We start from the raw sequence: 20,071 nt of genomic DNA on the forward strand, positions 1-20,071 counted from the left end.
AAATAAAGGAGTTAAAAATGCACATAATACCATCATCCAAAGAAACCATTACTAATATGTCATTGCATTTTCTCTAATCTTTTTCTATGAATGTCTGTATGTTTGTTTTTGTGTACATGTATACACGGGCAAATATATGTTCATGTACTTTCTTTAAATAAAAAAAATAAGCTAGTTCAAAAAAGGTGTGTTTTTCTGTGGGTTGAATTTCTTTGGTAGTCATGAAATGACGATGTGTTCTCCATGTTTGTTACTGGTAAAGATACCAAAATTTGTGGTACAGCTTTAGTTTGCTCTTTGGGCTGAATTCCTTCTCACAGCTATTTGTTTCATATGAACAGTCAAGACAGGTGTGTATATGTGATTCCAGTGGAATGCCCTTCATTGTGAAAAAGGCCAGTTGTTGATTCCTTCGGCTGAGGTCCACCCCAACCCATGCAACTTCCATCCCTTTTTATTTATGCTGCTGACCCATTATTAGGTTTAGAACAAACAGAAATGAGGAAAGTATATGATACATCCTTAATATATGTCTTATTTTGTTTTATTTCTTTCTTTTCCAGAAAGTATTTTGGAGAAAAAATTGGACTGTATTTTGCCTGGCTGGGATTATACACGTCATTCCTCATCCCATCTTCTGTAATTGGAGTGATCGTGTTTCTTTATGGATGTGCAACAATTGAAGAAGATATTCCCAGGTAAGCCAGTTTTAAAGAAAAAGCCTCGATTTCCATATGTTAGTAATTTGGAGTTTCATCCCAGTTTGCAAGTACATTTCACACGTCTGCTTCCAAAGTCCTCACGCTCTTTCTCCTTCCCTTACCACACACATAACTTCCCTCTAGATATAGGTGTGGGAGCTACGGAATCTGGGAATGGCTTCAGAACAGTGCTGGGCATGGTCCACATAATTTTCTGGTCTGGCTCTTATCCAAGGCCAGGATCTGATGTGGGCAGGTTGATATTAGCTGTTGGAAAATAATGTCTGAGAAATGCTTTTTTTTTTTTTCTCAACTTCATGATTTTGTTCTCCGGTTTTCCATAAGACCCAAGATAGTCGGTAGAGTAGGGCTGGGTAGAAATTGTATGTCTGTATAGTCAAACACAGTTGGAATAAAATGCTGTGAAGCCGTCTGCAGGAGCAGGCAGCTCTGAAACAGGAAGATTCAGTCTGTGGTTCAGGAAACCAGAAACTGCAGGATGTGACAGGCCCCATGGCCGGGCTCTTGGAGAGCCAAGAGATAGAACAGAGATTGGTCAGTAGGGTAAAGAGAGCCTAAGAAGAAAATAAGCAATTAAAATAGCATCCTTTAGGATTGACAGTGTTACATATTAGCTGAGTGACTACATAGTTTGCTCGCTGAGTCTTAGTTTCTTCAGCTGTAAAATGGTAGTAATAACAACACCTACTTCAGGGTATTGTGTAGATTTAGAGAGACAGTGTCTGGCACATAAATAAAAGCAAACAAACAAACAAGAAAACAAACCCATTGCTTTCTAGTCAATTCTGACTCATAGCGACCCCATAGGACAAGGTAGAACTGCCCCATAGGATTTCCAAGGAGTGGCTGGTGGATTTGAACCACTGGCCTTTGGTTAGTAGCCTGAGCTCTTAGCCAGTATGCACACATAGAAGGAGATTAATAAATAATTGTTGAATGAATCAATATATGTTAGAGATAGAGTATAAGGCACAAAGGAGACAATCAATATTTAGAATTTAAATGTCTTGCCATCTTCAAAACTGTCCTGGCAAACCGAAGCATGGTAAGCATATTTTAATGCTCTGTTTGTAGCTCAAACAAAAAAGAAAAAATTTACTATAAGCCTTCTAGGGTGCCTCAAGGAATCCAACGATGGGCATGTGAGTGGCCTAAGGAACACTGGAAGGAGGAATTCCTTCTATTTATTCCCTGTCTCTGATGCTTTCTAGTATTTATTGGCATCACTGGAGGTTTTCTCCATTTGGATGTAAACACTGCTGCCAGTAGCTCATGGGTGTTATATTTTAGGGCTTAATACTTGCTGGGAGAGCAGTAGTGGTTCGGTGGTATAATTCTTGCCTTCCATGCAGGAGACCTAGGTTCAATTCCCAGCCAGTGCACTTCAAGCCCATTCACTACCCTTCTGTCAGTGGAGGCTTTCGTGCTGCTGTGATGCAGAGCAGGTTTCAACAGAGCTTCCAGACTAAGCTGGTTTAGGAAGAAAGGCCTGGTGATCTACTTCCAAAAATCATCCATTGAAAACTTATGGATCACAACTGTTTGAGCCACACCTGATCATGGGGATGATGCAGGACTGGGTAATGTTTCATTCTGCTGTGCATGGTCTCACCAGGAGTCAGCAACAACACATTCTATTGATCCAAATGAAAAAGTCCTATTGGCTCAGCTTGGCTTTGGTGGATGCCCTGGACCTGTCAGTTGTGGCTGTGGGACAAGATCACACTGTGGCAAGATGGTGTTTCCTCACCATGTGAATGAGGATACTGGACAGACTGTGGGTACCCACTGTAGTTGGGGATAGTAAAGGGGAAAGTAATAGCCATCCTAAAGGGCTGCGATTTTTTTTGAGGAAAGGGTATCCACCAGTGGACAGGAATCACATGACTCTCTTCCTGCCACGGTGTCAAGCTATAGAAATGGCCTTGCAAATTAGATAAAATGAAGGCGGCATTGTCTTCTGCCAAAGTTTAGAATAAACTTAAATATCTTGGTGTGAAAGACAAGGTTTAGATATTTTTGTGTATAAACCCCGATTGTCATCTGTCAAGTGATATTGATTGTGAGTTTTGGAACCTTTATCACAGGAGAGAGGCTGTCGGGGTTCTGCCTTCCCCAGGCCCTCTGGCAAGAGGGAAGAACCAGTACTTATCCAATACTACCTTGAGCCAGCATGGTGTTGGGTAGTTTTTGTGTACTAGTTTCTTTGATCCTGTAAGGGATCAAAGTTGTAAACTCTATAAGATAGATATTATTATTCTCACTTAGTAGGGATGGAGAAGCTAAGTGTGGCCACATAATTTGCCCAAGTTCACACAACTAATCATTGCCAGGACTGGGATTTGAGCCCTATTACCCTCTCCTTGAAAGTCTTTACTTTTTCCAATAAGCTGTAAAGTCTTCCAGGGAACTCCTATCCTTTGCAACAGCCTGGTAGCTTCAACTGGGCTTGACCAGTAATCATGGTTTCTAGAAAACATGGTTCGAGTGTTTTCCTTGCCCAGTTGTGATCTTTAGAGATTGGGGCCTCAGGTTTATGGAAACAGTGGAAAACCCCATACTGTGTGTAGACAGCTGCCAATAGAATGGGTCCAGTGCCAGTATGCTGGCTTCTATCAGGACTTAGAACTTCTGCCCTGGTTCCCCACATGCGAAAACGCGTGATGGTGGCCACTGTGGCTGGATGTTACCATGGCCTACACATGCCGCAAAGATATATGTCTGCACACATGCACGCACACCAAACATTCACACACACTCATGTATGTGTAGGTGTATATACATGTAAACTGTAGTCGTTAACATTGCAGATGTATCATATTGCCTGTCAGTGTATACGGTGTTCTATAGACTAAGACTAGTGATCCTTCAGCGGGTTGTGGAACCAATTTAATAGGTGTTTTTTTTTAATGAGCTAGAATAAGACTGGAGTCACTCAGTGAGTGGCGTAAACGGTTAGGACTAGTAGCTGAAAGTTTGGTGGTTCGAATTCACCCAGAGGCACCTTGGGAGACAGCCCTAGCAATCTACTTCTGAAAGGTCATGGCCTTGAAAACCATATGGAACAGTTCCACTGTGTACGCATGGGGTTGCCATGAGTTGGAATCAACTTGATGGCAACTAACGACAGCAACGGAATAAGATGTAGGACAGAATAGAATGAAATAAAATATTGGTATTCATCACAGGTGGGAAGGATAAGTATTGTTTCATGAAACTTTACTTCAGTTATATAGGTGTGTTTGTGGGAAGTGAATGTGTACATATTTACATACTAGAATGTGATATATTATTATTATTTTTTAAATGTGAGTCATAGTCTAAAAAGCTTGAAATTGACTGCTTTAAAACTGAAATTCTGATTGTCAGACTCAGGGAAGGATATAACAGATCAGAAAGATAGAAATAACAGAAAAAGATTAAACATTTTATGTGGAATTTTTTTAAAAAAGAACTTATTGTTAATCATAGCCACATAAATCCATCAAAATTACAAGTTCTACGGGTCTGATGAGAAGCTCACTAAACACCACTCCTCATCAACGAAGGAATATTCTCTAAATCCCAATACTGAGAGTCTAAGCAAATTCATGCTCTTTAAGTGTCTGTCCAGAGCCCTGGCGATCTGCTGCCATAAAGATTACAGCCTAGAAAACCCTCTGGGACAGTTCTACTCTGTCACATGGGGTCACTATATGTTGGAATCCACTCAATGGTACTGAACAATGTCTATCACCCACTCCTAAAAACATGACGAAAAACTTGCACTGTTCGCAGGCTTATCTTAGAGTTACTAATTTTGACATCAAACCTGGAATTTCCTATGCATATACATTTTAAAAAACAGTTTATTTTGAAATATAGATTCACAGGAAGTTGCAAAGATAGTGCAGAGAGACCTAGTATACCCTTCATTTAGCTTCCCCCAATGGTTACATCTTACAGAACTGTAGCACACTATCAGATCCAGGAAATTAACTTTGGTTGTCTGGAATTTTAAGTAGTAACTTTGATATGTGAGATATAAACATTGTTCGTAATAATTCCACGAGTGCATGATGTATCTGTAGAACTTTTCTCTATTTACCAAGGGATTGGTTTCATTTGTTAGGTACCTGCTTGTGTGGCTAAAGAAGATGAGAAGATTAAAAAAAAAAAAAAAAGCTGATGAATCTATACCATATTGAAAAAAAAAATGGTTAGTTTAGGCCTGGGACCTTAATAGAAAATGATATTTTCTAAGATAATTTTTTGAATAATTGCCTCATTGTGCCTTCTCCCTTTGTGTTAGCACAGCCCTGTGTCACTGAATTTGTGAGCAATAATTCACTCATTAAAGACACCACTGACTTTGGTGTCTTGGTTCAACTGATTCATCAGGTTATTTATCAATCCTCTTATGCTTCTTAGAAAAAAAATGATGGGTTGAAGAAATACACCGTTAAATTTATAGCCACCAAAACCCATAAACCAAACCCATTGCCGTCGAGTCGATTCCGAGTCATAGCAACCCTATAGGACAGAGTAGAACTGCTCCATAGGGTTTCCAAGGAGTGCCTGGCAGATTCAAACTGCTGACCTTTTGGTTAGCAGCCGAACTCTTAACCACTACGCCATCGGGGTTTCCTTTATAGCCACAGTTACTCCCAACTAGAAATCTGTGGATCATGCAGCTAGCCTACGCATGATTTCAATTGTAGATGGGCTTTCCTCATCTTTGGTCTTGTTTAGAGGCTGCCTCCCTGAGGGAATACAAAGTCATTTTAATGTCATCTTGAGGCAGAATTTCTCCAGAAATTTACACTTTCTTGGAGCAAAAAGAAAAAACAAACCCAAGTTCTCCAATACATATAAAGCATTCTGACTTCAAATTGAAATGATGTGAGGAGTATCCATGCTACAACGGCTGCCGTTTTGTACAAATGATTGATGGTCAACTGTGCTCTATTTTAGAAACCAATAATTTACAAAGACTAATGTTTCAGAGTGCTTTGTATCAAGTTAGTTGCTAACGATTTCTTCATTTTTGACCTTTTAGCATTGACTAGTCTTGGCTAGGATTAGATTGACTAAGATTATCCATCTTCCTAGTCTACACATTTTAAAAATAAACAAAACCTGAACAACAAAATGAAGTCCCTTTGAAAGGTGGCACTGAGGAACTCGTATGTACTCAGATACGACTTAAAAGCAAGAACTCTTTGCCAGAATATATTCAGACAATCATTTTTCTGCGTGAGTCTGTTTTTTAAGACGGTAATCTCCTCTTTGAACATGGTAATGCCTTCTCAACTACACAGTGAACACTTGTTTGACCCCATAAGACTTAAAATAAGTCATGTTCTCCAGTTACCAATAAGAACATGCCCAGATGGAAATAGCACAGCTGAACTTGTTAAGATATTACTATTTAACATTTTTTGATGTGAATGAGTCATTTTATTGACACTCGCCAATGGAGAGCATAGCGGCGAGTTAGTGGAAGAACTAAGATTTATCCTCAGAGACCTAGAGTTTCCATTCTCTCACACAGAAGGCCTTTCCCTGATGTAGACTTCATAGCTCATTAAAAACAGAAGCCTAAAAACTGAGACATGACAGACAGTGACAGCCCCTAGTAAATCTCCCAACCTTTGTCTTCTTAATAAATAAACCTAAGCATCCCTTTGGCTTCATAGGTTCCATCTCAGCACTTGCTTTAGGACCCAGGGTACCAGCTTCCTAGCACTGGGCAGGGACCTCTCACTTGCCAGCCATGCTCTGGAGCACCCTCTGCTGACTTTTTCAGTAGAAAACACAGCTGTGCTTTCAGCTCAGAGTCCCCTGCCTCTCCCCATCACTGGGTCTGCAGCCGTTCCACGGGAACAGCTAATGCTTCCTTTTCATGAAGTCTTGAAGAGTTTCTCTGCCCTTTCCCCTAGAACCAAGAGCTTAAGCATCCACCCATTCACCGAGGGGAATATTACATACCAGAGTGATGATTTCATTTGTTTTCCTACAAGTGTAATGTGTTGACGAATATTGGGGAAGCCATTTAGGGCTAGTAATTCTTTGGTTCTTGTTTATAAACATTTAAATGAGTCTAAATTTATTGGGTCCACTTAGTCACCTAACCAGTGAATGGAATTTCAAACATATTCACCAGTCCATTAAATGGAAATATCTGAGAACCGGCTGGAATATAGACCACTAGAGGTTATTTGACTCACGCTTCTCTTCCCAGGTGTCATAGAACCTAGGCCTTGGAAGATTTTATTTTACTCTTTTATTCTCCCTAATCCCATTTTTATGGTTATGATAATTCTGATTTGAAAAAGAAAAAAATGTTTGCCACCAGGTTGACTCTGACTCATGGCAACCCCATGTGTATCAGAGTAGAACTGTGCTGTATAAGAGTTTTCAGTAGCTAATTTTTTAGAAGTAGATCATGAGTGAACTTCAACCTCCAACATTTCAATTAGCAGCTGATGGCATTAACCATTTACACTACCGAGGGACTCAATCCTGTTTAGGTTGAGGTTATTAATCCTCATTCTACAAGGCCTTCCAACCCAGATCTAACTCCATTTTTCTCTCACCTGGCTTCTCCTTCCAGAAGTGAGAGCTTGTGCTGGTCTAACCACACACTCATGTTTGTTTGTCCTTGTGACTAGTGTTCACATTTATGAGATACCCAGTAGGGTTTAAGAAGACAGCCTGTGCCTAAAGAATGGATGATGGAATCTATTGTCAAACTGGTGATTTAGTTGCAACTGTTGATGTTCCCCACAACCTGATAGACTCAAGATATTTTGAAGGGACTTTGTAAGGCATCATTCAGTCCACAGCATCTCCAGCAGGCGGTCACTAACTTTCTGTTGGGCGTTTCAACAGGGAATTCTATACCTCAGAAGGTGATGTGTGCTTTTTTTTTTTTTTTTGGACAAAATATGAGTAATATTCTCAAGGTAAAGACTAATTCCAACTTCTTTCTCACTCATGGAGTTGATAAGCTTGGCCTTTCGTTTGGCGATGGTAGATGTTTTGGGGGTAATGTGCTTGGGGTGGGCTCTGCTTGAACTTTCCCTAACCTAATATCCTCTGTCTACTGTAGCAAAGAGATGTGTGACCAGCAGAATGCCTTCACCATGTGTCCTCTGTGTGACAAGTCCTGTGACTACTGGAACCTCAGCTCAGCCTGTGGTACGGCACGGGCCAGCCACCTGTTTGACAACCCTGCCACGGTCTTCTTCTCCATCTTCATGGCTCTGTGGGGTAAGTGAGCATTGTGAAACTTGCTTACATGGGAGGTGCCTTTAAATGGATACAGTGACCAAGTTTTAAAACCCCTATCCTTCTGATTACTTCTTTTAGTATTTTGTCCTTATATCCCAAGAAGTATTTTAGGGACAATAGAGTTCTCTTCATTACTTGTATTTAATCTTATTTACTCAAGTAAACAGAAATAAGAGCATCCTCCTTGGCTTTATTTTTTTCCTCCTAGATATAGATGGTTGACCTGTGTTGGCTTCTTATACGATTTATTCAGAATTTGAACCAATGCATGTTTTGAAAATCTCTAGCACAGTCCTGGTACATCTACTTAGTCATGTTGAATCATAGATACCACCCAGCACAAGACTCAGACTAATGGGGTGACTACTGTGGTCACAGAGTTGGCTAGTGGTAAAGGTGGACTGAAACTTGGTTGTCTGCTCCAGGTTTGGTGCTATTTCCAGGACATCATGAGTGTAGACTGTAGTGATTTTTTTTAGTGCCATAGTGATTTTTTCAATATTCCCACAAAAGGGATTTCTGAAGGAAAGAACAAATAGTTCCATCCATTTTCCTCCTCCTCCTCCTCCCCGTCCCCTGCGGAGTATCAGAGTAATAAAACTTTCTCTGAACTATCTATCTGACCGTAAACACACACACACACACACACACACACACACACTTATTCCTATTCTCTCAAACAAGAAAAACAACTTGGTGATAACTGAATATATCTAAAAAAGACACACCCACCTGCATTAAGAAAAGACCAGGTCAGCATGTTTCAGCCCATCTTAGTAGCCACCTGCATTTTAACCCCCCAATTTCCTCATCACTAGGGTGCAAGCCCTTCCCTTTCCCATTGGATCACAACTCCCGAGAACCACCGTTCTGCTGCAAGGGCAGCTTGATTTATCACTGGCTCTGGGGGGTCCGGAGGACATGCCAGGCTGGGGCCATGAGTCACACATCCCTGCAACTGTGAGAAGACCGAGGAAGGAGGGAGAGGTCTGTTCTCGGCAGTCCTGGGAGCACTGGAACATAACCTTTCTCTGTTCCCTGTAGGGCCTTCGACTTGGGTGGAGGACAGACTATACTGGAAAAATTCCCATACTGCTAGGCCATCAAAGAAGAAAAAAATTTCAGGGATACTCTATTTTCAAGGAGAACAGCCCCTCCCAAGAGGCATGTAGGTAGCAGTCAGCCCATCAAAAGTTGGGATGGGGAGTAGAAAGAAGCAGAGCTCATGACCATATAGCTCTGGAATTGTTCATAGGAAGGATTGGTAGAACAAACTGAAGTTGGGGCTTGTTGCCTGGGAAGTCAGAGGCAGCTGTGTGTGTCCTTGTCAAGCAGGGGCATCTTGTAGTTACCCCAAAGTCTGCTTGAACTGATTTGGAACCCAGAATATACATCTTTTATATACATAATAACACTGGGTCCATGATCCCTTAAGAACTTTCCTGGGACCTGTAATCCTTGTTTTAGAGGAACTTCATTTTCAATTATACTTTCCCAGTTTCAAGTCCCAACAACTGCCTCTTCTCTTTCCTCAATAACTGTAATGAGCAGACACCTCCCATTCCTTCTGAGACCCTCCATAATTTACTACCCCCCCCAGCTCCTCTCTCTTCCTCTAATATAGCAGTGTAGAGAAAATACAAAGGGGTGGGATTGTGTCAGAGTGTCCTTGCATAGGATAGCATTTTTTTTTTTTTTTAACAACCTTGCTGTGTTTTATGTGATTGTGCATTTGGTTATAGCAGCCCAGAGCCCCTAGGGATGATTGCCTACAAATTACAATAAAAAATAGTAAGGCCTCTCATTACCATGATTATTATGATTAGTGATGCTGCGCTGGGTGGCCTTGGCCCAGGCCGATCAGAAAGAAGCAAAGTAGTTCTATGTAGAGACAGATTCAGCCTGTTGGTGGCAGTGGGAGAGGTGATTGGATGCGGTGGGGTGTGTGGAAGAAACTAGTCGGTAAGACTTAAGTCTGTTGGAGTCTTCAAGCCCAGCTTCCCAACAGCTCTGGCTTCAAATCCCAGAGAACTTTGGGGCTGAGAAAGAGAGTAAAGCCCTATTGAAAAGGGGAGTAAAGAGGTAGAGCTTCTGAACTCTTTTCTGAATAGAGGTTGAGGACACTGACTTAGAGACCAGACAGTGCTAAATGTGTATCTCAATCCTACCCCTTACCAGCTGTGGATCCCACAGAAAGTAAGTATGAGCCTAGCTCTAGTCATGAAAGCCAATGCTCTTAGCCAAGGCACCATACTGCCTTGGGCACATTACCTAATCTTTGAGCAACATGGTCCTCATCTGTAAAATGAGTGAAACAATACCTCCCCCATAGTGTTCTTGTAACAAGAAAATGAGATATGTGTGCGAAGCACGTAGCACAGTGCCTGGCATGTAGTATGCACTTGGGAACTCTGAACTGCTCTTTATCATTAGTATGGGTCTCCCTTGCCTTCATGACTCCTCTTCTAATTACTCTTTGCTCCTCTCATCTGTTTCTGTCATCTGCCTTTTTTCCTTCATGGAGAACCCAGCCAGTAAGCATACTTTGAGCCCCACTGGACTCAGAGCCCTGCTCAGGCACTGTGAAGAGCCACAGGAAAAGGAGGAACTTTCCCCCTGTTCTCAGAGCATCCCCAGGCCAGTGCCAGTGTCAGAAGGTCAGGATGCATGCATATGAAAAAGGCTCAAAATCCAAGGAAGAAAAACATACAAATCACTGAACCAGGCTGTAGCTCCAAGGAACACAAATGTAATGTTAAGTAACTTCATATTCACCCATTCTGTGCTGCTCTCAAGGTAAGCATAGGCAGTTAAAAGCCTAGCTGTGGCCTTGGAAGGGTTTATAGTCCTATTACTATATCACAGAACCCAAATGGCAGCTAACAGTCAAGCACAGTTTGCAGTGAAGTTCTCTGGTGGCTGTCCAGGCTCTTGTCAGGAGTGGTGTAGAGGTGGAGGAGTGGCCTCAGGGCCTTTCAGGTCCCATCCCTTCCCAGGGCACCATGACAGGAAGGGCAGTAGGAGTTCAGAGGAGGGGGTGCCCATGAGGCCTGGTCTTATGAAGAGGTAGGACTTGAGCTGAGTCAGGAAAGAATGAGGGTAGCAATTGGTGGATGGGATAGAAGAGGAGGGCAATTGCACAAGTTGGGGATGGAGAAGACAGTGAGGAGATGACTTCAGCAGCAAAGCAGGTATGACGTGTGTGTTGACAACAGATGGGAGTAGATGGGTCAAGTCAGATATGCAAGGTCTCTGTCATGGATTGAATTGTGTCCCTCCAAAATGTGTGTTAACTTGGCCACTCCATGATTTCCAGTATTGTGTGATTGTCCACCAATTTTTCATCTGATATGATTTTCCTATGTGTTGTAAATCTATGAAGTTATTGAGGTGGGATTAGCGGCAGTTATGTTAATGAGGCAGGACTCAATCTACAAGATTAGGTTATATTTTAAGTCAATTTCTTTTGAAATATAGAAGAGAGAAGCGAGCAGAGAGACATGGGGACCTCATACCACCAAGAAAGTAGAGCCAAGAGCATGCGTTCTTTGGACCTGGGGGCCCTGCGCTGAGAAGTTCCTAGAGCAGGAGAAGATTGGTGACAAGGACCTTCCCCCAGAGGTGACAGAGAAAGCCTTCCTTTGGAGCAGGCACCTTGAATTCGGACTTCTAGCCTCCTAGACTATGAGAGAATAAATTTCTTTTTGTTAAAGCCATTCTTGGTATTTCTGTTATAGCAGCCCTAGATAACTGAGACAGTCCCGATTTCCAGAGAGAAGAATTCAGACCCTAAGGAGTCACCGAAAGTTTATGCAAATGAGTATTGTCATCGTCCCTCTCCTCATGCCTTCTTCACTGCCCAAGTCCCCTTGTTCTTCAACATTCAGCTTAGATGCCTTCTCTGGCAGCTAACACTCTGTCTTCTTCATGCCCACACCATTTTATCCGTGTCATTCTGAAGGCCTTGATCACTTTATTCCTTGTATTGTAGTTATTCATGATCTGTCCTTGTAGACAGTAAACTGCTTGAGAGCAAAATCCGTGTCAGATTCACCTGATCTCCTCTATCATGCCTAAAACAGTGTTTTGCACATTGTTAATTCTTTTCAGGATTACAAATTCACTCCAACTTGCTCAAATGGGAAAGCTTGAACTATAAGAAAGCAAGACAGGCTCCTGAATGTAGGAAATGAAATACAGGTGTGCTTCTTGGGAACTAGAGCTGGAAGGGCTATCAGAAACCAAAGTGCTCTCATCTCTCCTTCTTTCCAGTGCTACATGATTTCTCCTACCTCTTTTTCTCTTTGCATCTCTTAGTTTCAATTTCAAAAGAGAGAATTTGGCTGGTTCATCAGCACGTTCTGGATCTGGTGTCCAACCTAGTATAATAAACCATGGCAGGGTGTGGAGTGTCAAGTCCTTTAGAGGATGTTGGGTTTGTCCTTCAATGGGCTGTGGCTGGGGAAGGTAAACTGACTGATGTGTAGGCATGATGGGGATTCAACAAATATTTGCAAAACAAATGGAAGAATGAGCAAATGCTACTTAAGGGAGATTATTCTATCCACTGCATGCAGGATGGGTTAGAAGGCTGAGACTCTGGAGGCAGGTAGAACTGTTAGGAGACTTTTGCATGTCTCAGAATGAGATGATTAAGGTTCAGAAAAAGGAAGCGATGCTGAGGACAGAAAGTATGTATAGGCAAGATAAGGCTTGTTAAAAAATATTCCAAGTTTTCTTATTTTCTTTATCCTTCCATCCTTCCTTCATTTCCTGAGCTCAGTGATCACCCTTTTCTCGTAACCTAGAAATGGGGAAAGGTGTGTGTGTGTGTGTGTGTGTGTGTGTGTGTGTGTATGACAGTATATTTATTAGCTTTCAAGGATGTGGAATACTTTGAGCAGTTTCAGCTAGAAGCAGGAGGAAGGGGGCTGAATGCTTTAAAGAGAGCCCTTAAATTTGAAATCTATAAATTTATCCCACACCTCCATTGGTGAACCCAAAGCATACTCAGAATCCACTCTTCCAAAAAAAATAGAACTTTATGTTTCTTTCTTTCTTTTTTTTTTAAGCTACCATGTTTCTTGAGAACTGGAAGAGACTACAGATGCGACTGGGCTACTTCTGGGACCTGACTGGTATAGAAGAGGAAGAAGTGAGTTCTCTTACATACTTCCCTGGGTCCTTGTTTTGCTTTGACTCTAGAAATAGACTGTCTTGAGTGAGCCAGTTATGTTTGCTGTCACATCAGCCAGTCACTGATCTGGGGTCTCACTGTGACTCCTTTTTTTTTAAGTTTGGCTTCATGACCTAAGCCAATGTTGATTTGCCCTTAGGCAAGGAGTTCAAATCCCCTTTCTTGCTTTGAATGTAAGACATTTGCCCTGAGGGGTACCCAGATGTCCCAGTGTCCTGCCCTGGGAAAAGAGATGGCACGAGAAGCAAGCCTTACAGTAGCCTTGAGAGTTAAGTCAACATGCTTCTACTCCCTATATCATTTATGCATAGGAGTCACTCCAGTATGACTTAGGGCATATATATGTCTAAATGCCTCCGTGACTTTACTGAGGGATAGGAGAAAAGCGTGGGTGCCAGATACTGGTTGCCTTTGATGCTGATGGAAAAACAAAAACCATTAAATGACTGCAGTATAAGCCAGTGCACGGCGTGAAACTGGACTGTGAGCTAAATGGAAGAAGTAGGTTCTTCTTGAGTTTTCTGGACAGATGATGTTTAAAGTGTGAAAACATACCAGCCTTCCCTCAGGGCTCTTTTGAGAACGAGGTCCCCAGTCTTGATGTTGATGAGTTGACTGTAAGAAGTATGTGCATGGTTGCTCACAGTTTTTATTCCTCCTGTAACCCCTCCTTTTCCAGACATCAGCCCCAATCCCACTCAGCCCTCTATCTCCTTCCACTTCCAATCTCAGCTAGCTCACTCTGTTTTGACCACTAAAACTTCCAAGGGCTACTGATACCACATGTCACCATTGATTGAACAGCAAATGTGGATATGTGGTAGGAACCCCCACTAGCTATTCTTTGTAAGTGGGGGGTTGAAGACAGAGTCTAGAAGGACCAGGAGGCACTCTCAATTGCCTTAGTGCCCACTTGCAAAGACTGACCACAAACATTATGGCAACTGCATGGACAGCAGGCTTTTTCTTTACTCTAAACAGTAATTGATGAGCCTTGGCTTGAACTCAGGATCTCTGGCTTTGTGGCCCTGATGTTTTATGACCAAGCAAGTGAAATTCCAAATTTAGTCTTGTTTTGAAGCCTCTGTGGCTTCTTGTGTCTGTAGTGTGACATCATTTCTGCTCCTTAATGCTCTAGTCAGCTTACCTTTGAGCAGAGGAGTTGAGAAGCAATTGGGCCTACACGGCAGCCTCATGGAATAGAATCTACTAATCAAGTTGTGTTGCCTCCATGTATTAGAAGTGCAGCTGTAGTAGTGTGGCTTCTTCCCACCTACCTTGAGGTTTCATGTACTTCCATCCCATCCTACCATATGGCATTACTGGACAATGAGTGCCTGTACTCACTCTATTGTATTCCTTGAAAGTAACACCATCAAGGATTCTGTGACAAATAAGAGAATGTATACATGGATTCTACCTTCAGAAAGGATACAAATTAGGAAGATAAGGAACAGAGAGTAATAAAGACAATTGCATTTCTGGGAGGGAAAATGTCCAAACTAGCACTTCCAATAGCAAGAACTGCAGCAGTTCGACTGTGTGGGTGATGGAGTTGGAGCATCTTTGTCCTATTGGTCTCATTTGCTTTAGCTAAAATATGTCAGAGAGAGAGAGATTGACAGACAGTTGTGGCTGGGTGTGGGCAGGCAGTGGGGGAGAGGGGCTACATCTCCTACTCTCCTAATGCAAGCAGCAAGGGTATTTCCTAAGAAGAGAAGAAGAGACATCCTGGCATCCAAGCCTGAGTGGGGCTGGAGACAGGCTAAGTGTGTCTGCTAACTAGAGTTGAGACAGCTAGAAAGTCTCTCTTTTAGAGAGGAAGTGTAAACACACATACATAAAAGCTTCAGTTATGACTCAATACCCTCAAAATCTCAGGACCAGGCCCTTGGCAGGAATGGGATTACAATCGATTTCTCATTCTGTAAACAGATTTCCTGTTTTCTCTTTAACCCAATGAACCATGGTAATCCCCTGGGAGGTACATGCTTTGAGGAAATCGTGTGCAGCCTGAGAGTGGCCTGGCCAAGACTGGGCTTACCCGTGGCACAAGGAGACATTCTGGATGGGCTGTGGCTGAGGTTTCTGTAAGGCTCTTTGGTTCTAGGCCAAGGTTGGTGTGCTGTCCTGTGCCCCACCCAGGGCCAGGCTTGGCTGAGAGGAAGGGCAGCCAGACGTGTCTTTTTCTACCATGCATTTATATTTCAGACTTGGATATCAAACACTTGGAATTCAGTTTAATTCTGAACATATTCATTAAGCACCTACTATGTACCAGGTTTCTAGGGAGTGTGTTGAGGATGGTGAAGTCCCTGGGTGGCATGAACAGTTAAGCACTGGGCTACTAACCAAAAGACTGGTGGTTTGAACCCACCCAGAAGAACCTCACAAGACAGGCCTGGCAATCTGCTTCGAAAAGGTCACAGCCGTAGAAACCCTATGGAGCACATTTCTCCTCTGAAACACATGGGGTAGCCATGGGTGTGATTAGATGGCAACTATTTTTTTTCTTTTCATTTTTTGGTTGGGGGTGGTAAATATTGTACCAATGCAGGCATAGTCTCTGACTTCCAAAGGGTTACATTCTACAGGAATGTTGTTTGGTCTCTAAATGTTTAGAATACAATGGAGAGTATGTGAGAGAAGTTCCTCTGGCCAAGGTAGGAAGAGGAAATGCATTTTTTAATATCTGGGTTTGAATGCTGGGTAAATTTCAATGGGCGGCAATGGGAAGAAAGAGCCCCTAGGGAGGAAACAGCAAGCAAAGGCCTTGGGCTGGAGAAGCTCAGGGTATGGATAAAAAATGCCAAATGTCCAGAAGGTCTGCTTGGGTGCTGGGGACAGGAGTTGGGAAGCAGTGGAGGGCAAAGTAGCAAGTGTAGGCTGGTGGTCAGGCGTGGGTGGGTACTGATTGCTGTTCTGGGTCTCCTGTAGGTTGTGCAGGAGGCATGTGTGATTTATATAAGAGCACTACGACTTACATGAAGTGTCGTTGGCAGTTTTAACCTACGTTCTTAAAGTGAGGGGCAGGAGGGTGGCAGATATTACTTGGGCACTGGGAAGAGAGAAGCAGGGGTCCTTGAAGGTCATGATAGAAATTTTTTTCTATTTTAACTAGACATATTTTCCAGGGACACTCACGAGGTTGGCTGTTTGTAACCCAAGAAATCATTCTTCCCTGTGGTCTTTACTTACCTCCTCAGGTGGAGGGAGAGTCCTGCTTCAAGCCCATTTACCCTCTGTCCCTCCTGACTGGGGTGTCCCCTAACATGCAGTCTACCCCAGGAGGAGGAGCCTTGGTGGCACAATGGTTAAACACTTGGCTGCTAACTGAAAGGTTGGTAGTCAGCACCCAGCCGGTGGCTCCATGGGAGAAAAGATTACAGCCATAAAGATTACCACCTGGGAAACCCTATGGGGCGATTCTACTCTGTCACACAGGGTTGACAAAATTGATTTGATGACACCCAACAACAATACCCCAGGAGGAGGGGGACAAGTAGGTGTCTCAAGTCCAGGTTGTAAACCAGGGAGAAGCTGGAAAAAGAGTGGAGACCGCTTTCTTATCAGGACAGAGAAGGAGTAGCCAAACCCAAGAGACCTCCTACTATGTCTGTGTGCAGCCCCTGTGTATAGGGGCACCTGTGGAATCAGCTGGGATTACTGGGAGGGACTTATTGAAAGACTTCTTTGGGTCCTGTCTACACTTGATGCAGGGAGACCTGCCAGGCCTCAAAAGTCTTCTCTTTGAAGTGGGGTAACCCTCAGCTCAGCAGACCTCTCTTGCCCAATTAGTTTCTGTCACATCAGATCCCCAGTACTACTGGAACTTCTTGGAGAATGTGACTTTTTCTGAACACAGATGTCCTGCCTCTCCATCTCTCTCCCATCCCTCACCTATCGGACCAGCGTTAAACATGCTTAATGACTTCCTAAGAAGACCCAGTGGCTGCTAACCAAAAAGCTGGCTTTTGGAACTCACCCAGTGGCTCCACGGGAGAAAGGACCTCATGATCTGCTCCCAAAAGACTACAGCCTAGGAAACCCTATGGGGCAGTTCTACTCTGACGCATGGGTTTGCTATGAGTTGGAATCTACTCGATGGCACTCAACAACAAACAACAACAGTAACAATGGCTTCCTTGCACAAAGGAGACCAAATCCCCTGCCTACATGTGACCCCAACTCATATCTTTCTCCTCCTTGCCGAGACCTCCTAGCCACCTAGGCCTTCCTTCTGTCCCTCTAACATGCCCAGCTTGGTCTGGCCCAGTCCTTTGCATTGGCTGTTCCCTCTGCCTGGAATGTTCCTCCCCAGTGGTCTCCACATGGCCTGCTTTTCCTTGGCTTTCCCATTTCATTTGAAATGTTACCTTCCTCACATTGGCCTTCCCTGACTTCCCAATGGAAAGAAACTACCCTGATTTATTTTCTCTGTTGTTCTTATCTCCATCTGCTAGTTTCTTATTTGTGTGATTGCTTGCTTTCTATTTACCTTTCTCCACTTGAAGATAAGCTCCAAGAAAGGAACTTGTCCATAGGACCAGTGCTGAAGTCCCAGTACCTAGTAAAGAGCTTCAAGCATAGTAGGTGTTCGGTAGCTCTTTGTTGGAGACATCAGTGGAATGTCGTTCTGGATTTTCCTCTTTGGATCAGTGAAGGCTGCTCCTGAGCTGGCCTGGGTCCTTCCTGAAGAGACTGACCAGGTAGAAGTAGCTTTTAGAAAAAGTTCCCAGAGTCTTGGTGGGAGGTATTAAGTTTTGTGCTGATTTTGGCATCAGATCACCCAACTGGGAGGTTGTGTTTGGGGGACATCAGAAATAAGACTGGCCTGCCCTTGGCTGGACTTGCTGAGGCAACTGTCACAGGGTCTAGATTCTGCTCTGGCCAGGAGCTCAGTTGTCCAGATCCCTGCCTTTCAGGAATTCTATAGCCTCACCCAATCTGCTTGGCTGAAGGGGAGATTCTTGTTTGGTCTGTTTTAGCCAGAATGCAGAGCAGCCTAAGATTCTGCTTTGAGTGTCTTGGTCTTCTGTCTGTGTGCCAAGAGAGCTGGGCTTGTTCTAAACAGGCATGGGGGTCTGAACTGAGGCCCAGCACAGGGGAGGTGGGCCACAGCCAGAGCTACAGGGATGTGAAGAAATGCTTCTATATGACCTCATGGTGTGTCTTTGGAAAACCAGAGGCAGGTCAGGAGCAACCTGCCGGTCAGCCAGGAAATTCTTCTCTAGCCCTTTGCAGGTCGTGAGAGGGTAGAAGCTCCACTAGCTAGATGAGGTTTAGAACTCTATTATGGCACTCACCAAAAGATGCTGTTACAACTTATAATTCAAATCTTCTATTGCAATACTGTAGAGGAAAAGCAACCAATTACAGAGGCCATGAAGGAAAACTTCAAACTGCATTTCTCCAAGTGTTCCTTTAGGACAGTAACTGTTCCATGGGAAAGGGTGGGTTTAAGAAAATCAAGCAAGTGTCTTTACAGTAGGACGCTTCAGAGCTTTTAATATGCTCATTGTGACTCATAAAGGTGATATGTGGTATTTTCTACTTCTTTGGACCTGGAACCCTTTTTTAACTAAAAATTTCTTGGGACGCACCTTAGGAAATGCTGTGTTAGAGAATGGATGCAGGTGAGAGACAAAATCAAGTGAACTTCACAAGCATTTAGAGATTTCTGTGTGCTCAGCATGGTGCTAATTACTGTGAGGAACATAAAGTAATACAGATCAGGTAGCTAATCATTGTGTTTAGATAAGAAGACTGTCACATGTAAAACAGCTAGGAAATAACCCACCACCCGTCATCTGTCAGCATGTCATACTGTGATGGCTTACATGTTACCATGATGCTGGGAGCTAAGCCACTGGTATTTCAAATACTGGTAGGGTCGCCCATGGTTGACAGGTTTCAACAGAGCTTCCAAACTAAGACAGACTAGGAAGAAAGGCCTGGTGATCTACTTCTGAAAATTAACCAATGTAAACATTGTGGATAACAGCAAAATGCTGCCGGATATAGTGCTGGAAGATGAGCCCTAAAGTTGGAGGGCTGTACACAACAGCCACACAATGGACTCAAACATACAGTGATCACGAAGATGGCACAGGACCGAGCAACATTGTTCTGTTATACGTAATGTTGTCATGAGTCAAAGCTGACTCGACAGCAATTAACAACAACAAGAAGAAATAATGAAAGAAAAATACATTGTTGTTGTTGGTAGGTGCTGTCCAGTCAGTTCTGATTCATAGTGACCCTATATGCACAGTAGAACATAACACTGCCCATTCCTGTGCCATCCTTATAATCGTTGTTATGCTTGAGCCCATTGTTGCAGCCACTGTGTCAATCCACCTCGTCGAGGGTCTTCCTCTTTTCCACTGACCCTGTACTCTGCCAAGCATGATGTCCTTCTCAAGGGACTGATCCCTCCTGACAACATGTCCAAAGTATGTAGGACTCAGTCTCCCCATCCTTGCTTCTAAGGAGCATTCTGGTTGTACTTCTTCCAAGACAGATTTGTTCGTTCTTTTGGCAGTCCCTGGTATATTCAATAATCTTCACCAACACCACAATTCAAAGGCGTCAATAATTCTTTGGTCTTCCTGTGTATAGTATGAGCCTTAAGAACTCTAGGAATTCCAAGAGAGAGGAGCGCTCCCATTCCCCACCTGCGCTACTCATGCTAATGCAGTCATAGTCCTGGAAAGGGTGGGCGGATGTAGTAGTCATGGAGACTGGAGTGATGATGGAGCACCTTAGTGAATAGGATCACCTCCTGTTTTGTAGATTATGCTTATTAGTCACTTGCATGGCTTCTCTTCTCCAACCATTTTGGCTTAACTTGCTGGCCTTTGAGATCTCTGAAATG

At 43.2% G+C, this 20,071-nt stretch overlaps 1 long non-coding RNA gene across 1 annotated transcript; it reads left to right on the plus strand.

Annotated features, from left to right (window-relative positions):
- Positions 1-566: 566 nt before the first annotated feature.
- Positions 567-13,152, plus strand: LOC135231252 (uncharacterized). The gene is made up of 3 exons (XR_010321932.1): positions 567-698; positions 7,816-7,976; positions 13,070-13,152. It is a non-coding gene; the product is annotated as an uncharacterized LOC135231252 (long non-coding RNA).
- Positions 13,153-20,071: the final 6,919 nt, after the last annotated feature.

This window comes from Loxodonta africana, chromosome 4, assembly GCF_030014295.1.
Source record: "Loxodonta africana isolate mLoxAfr1 chromosome 4, mLoxAfr1.hap2, whole genome shotgun sequence".
NCBI classification, from domain to species: domain Eukaryota; kingdom Metazoa; phylum Chordata; class Mammalia; order Proboscidea; family Elephantidae; genus Loxodonta; species Loxodonta africana.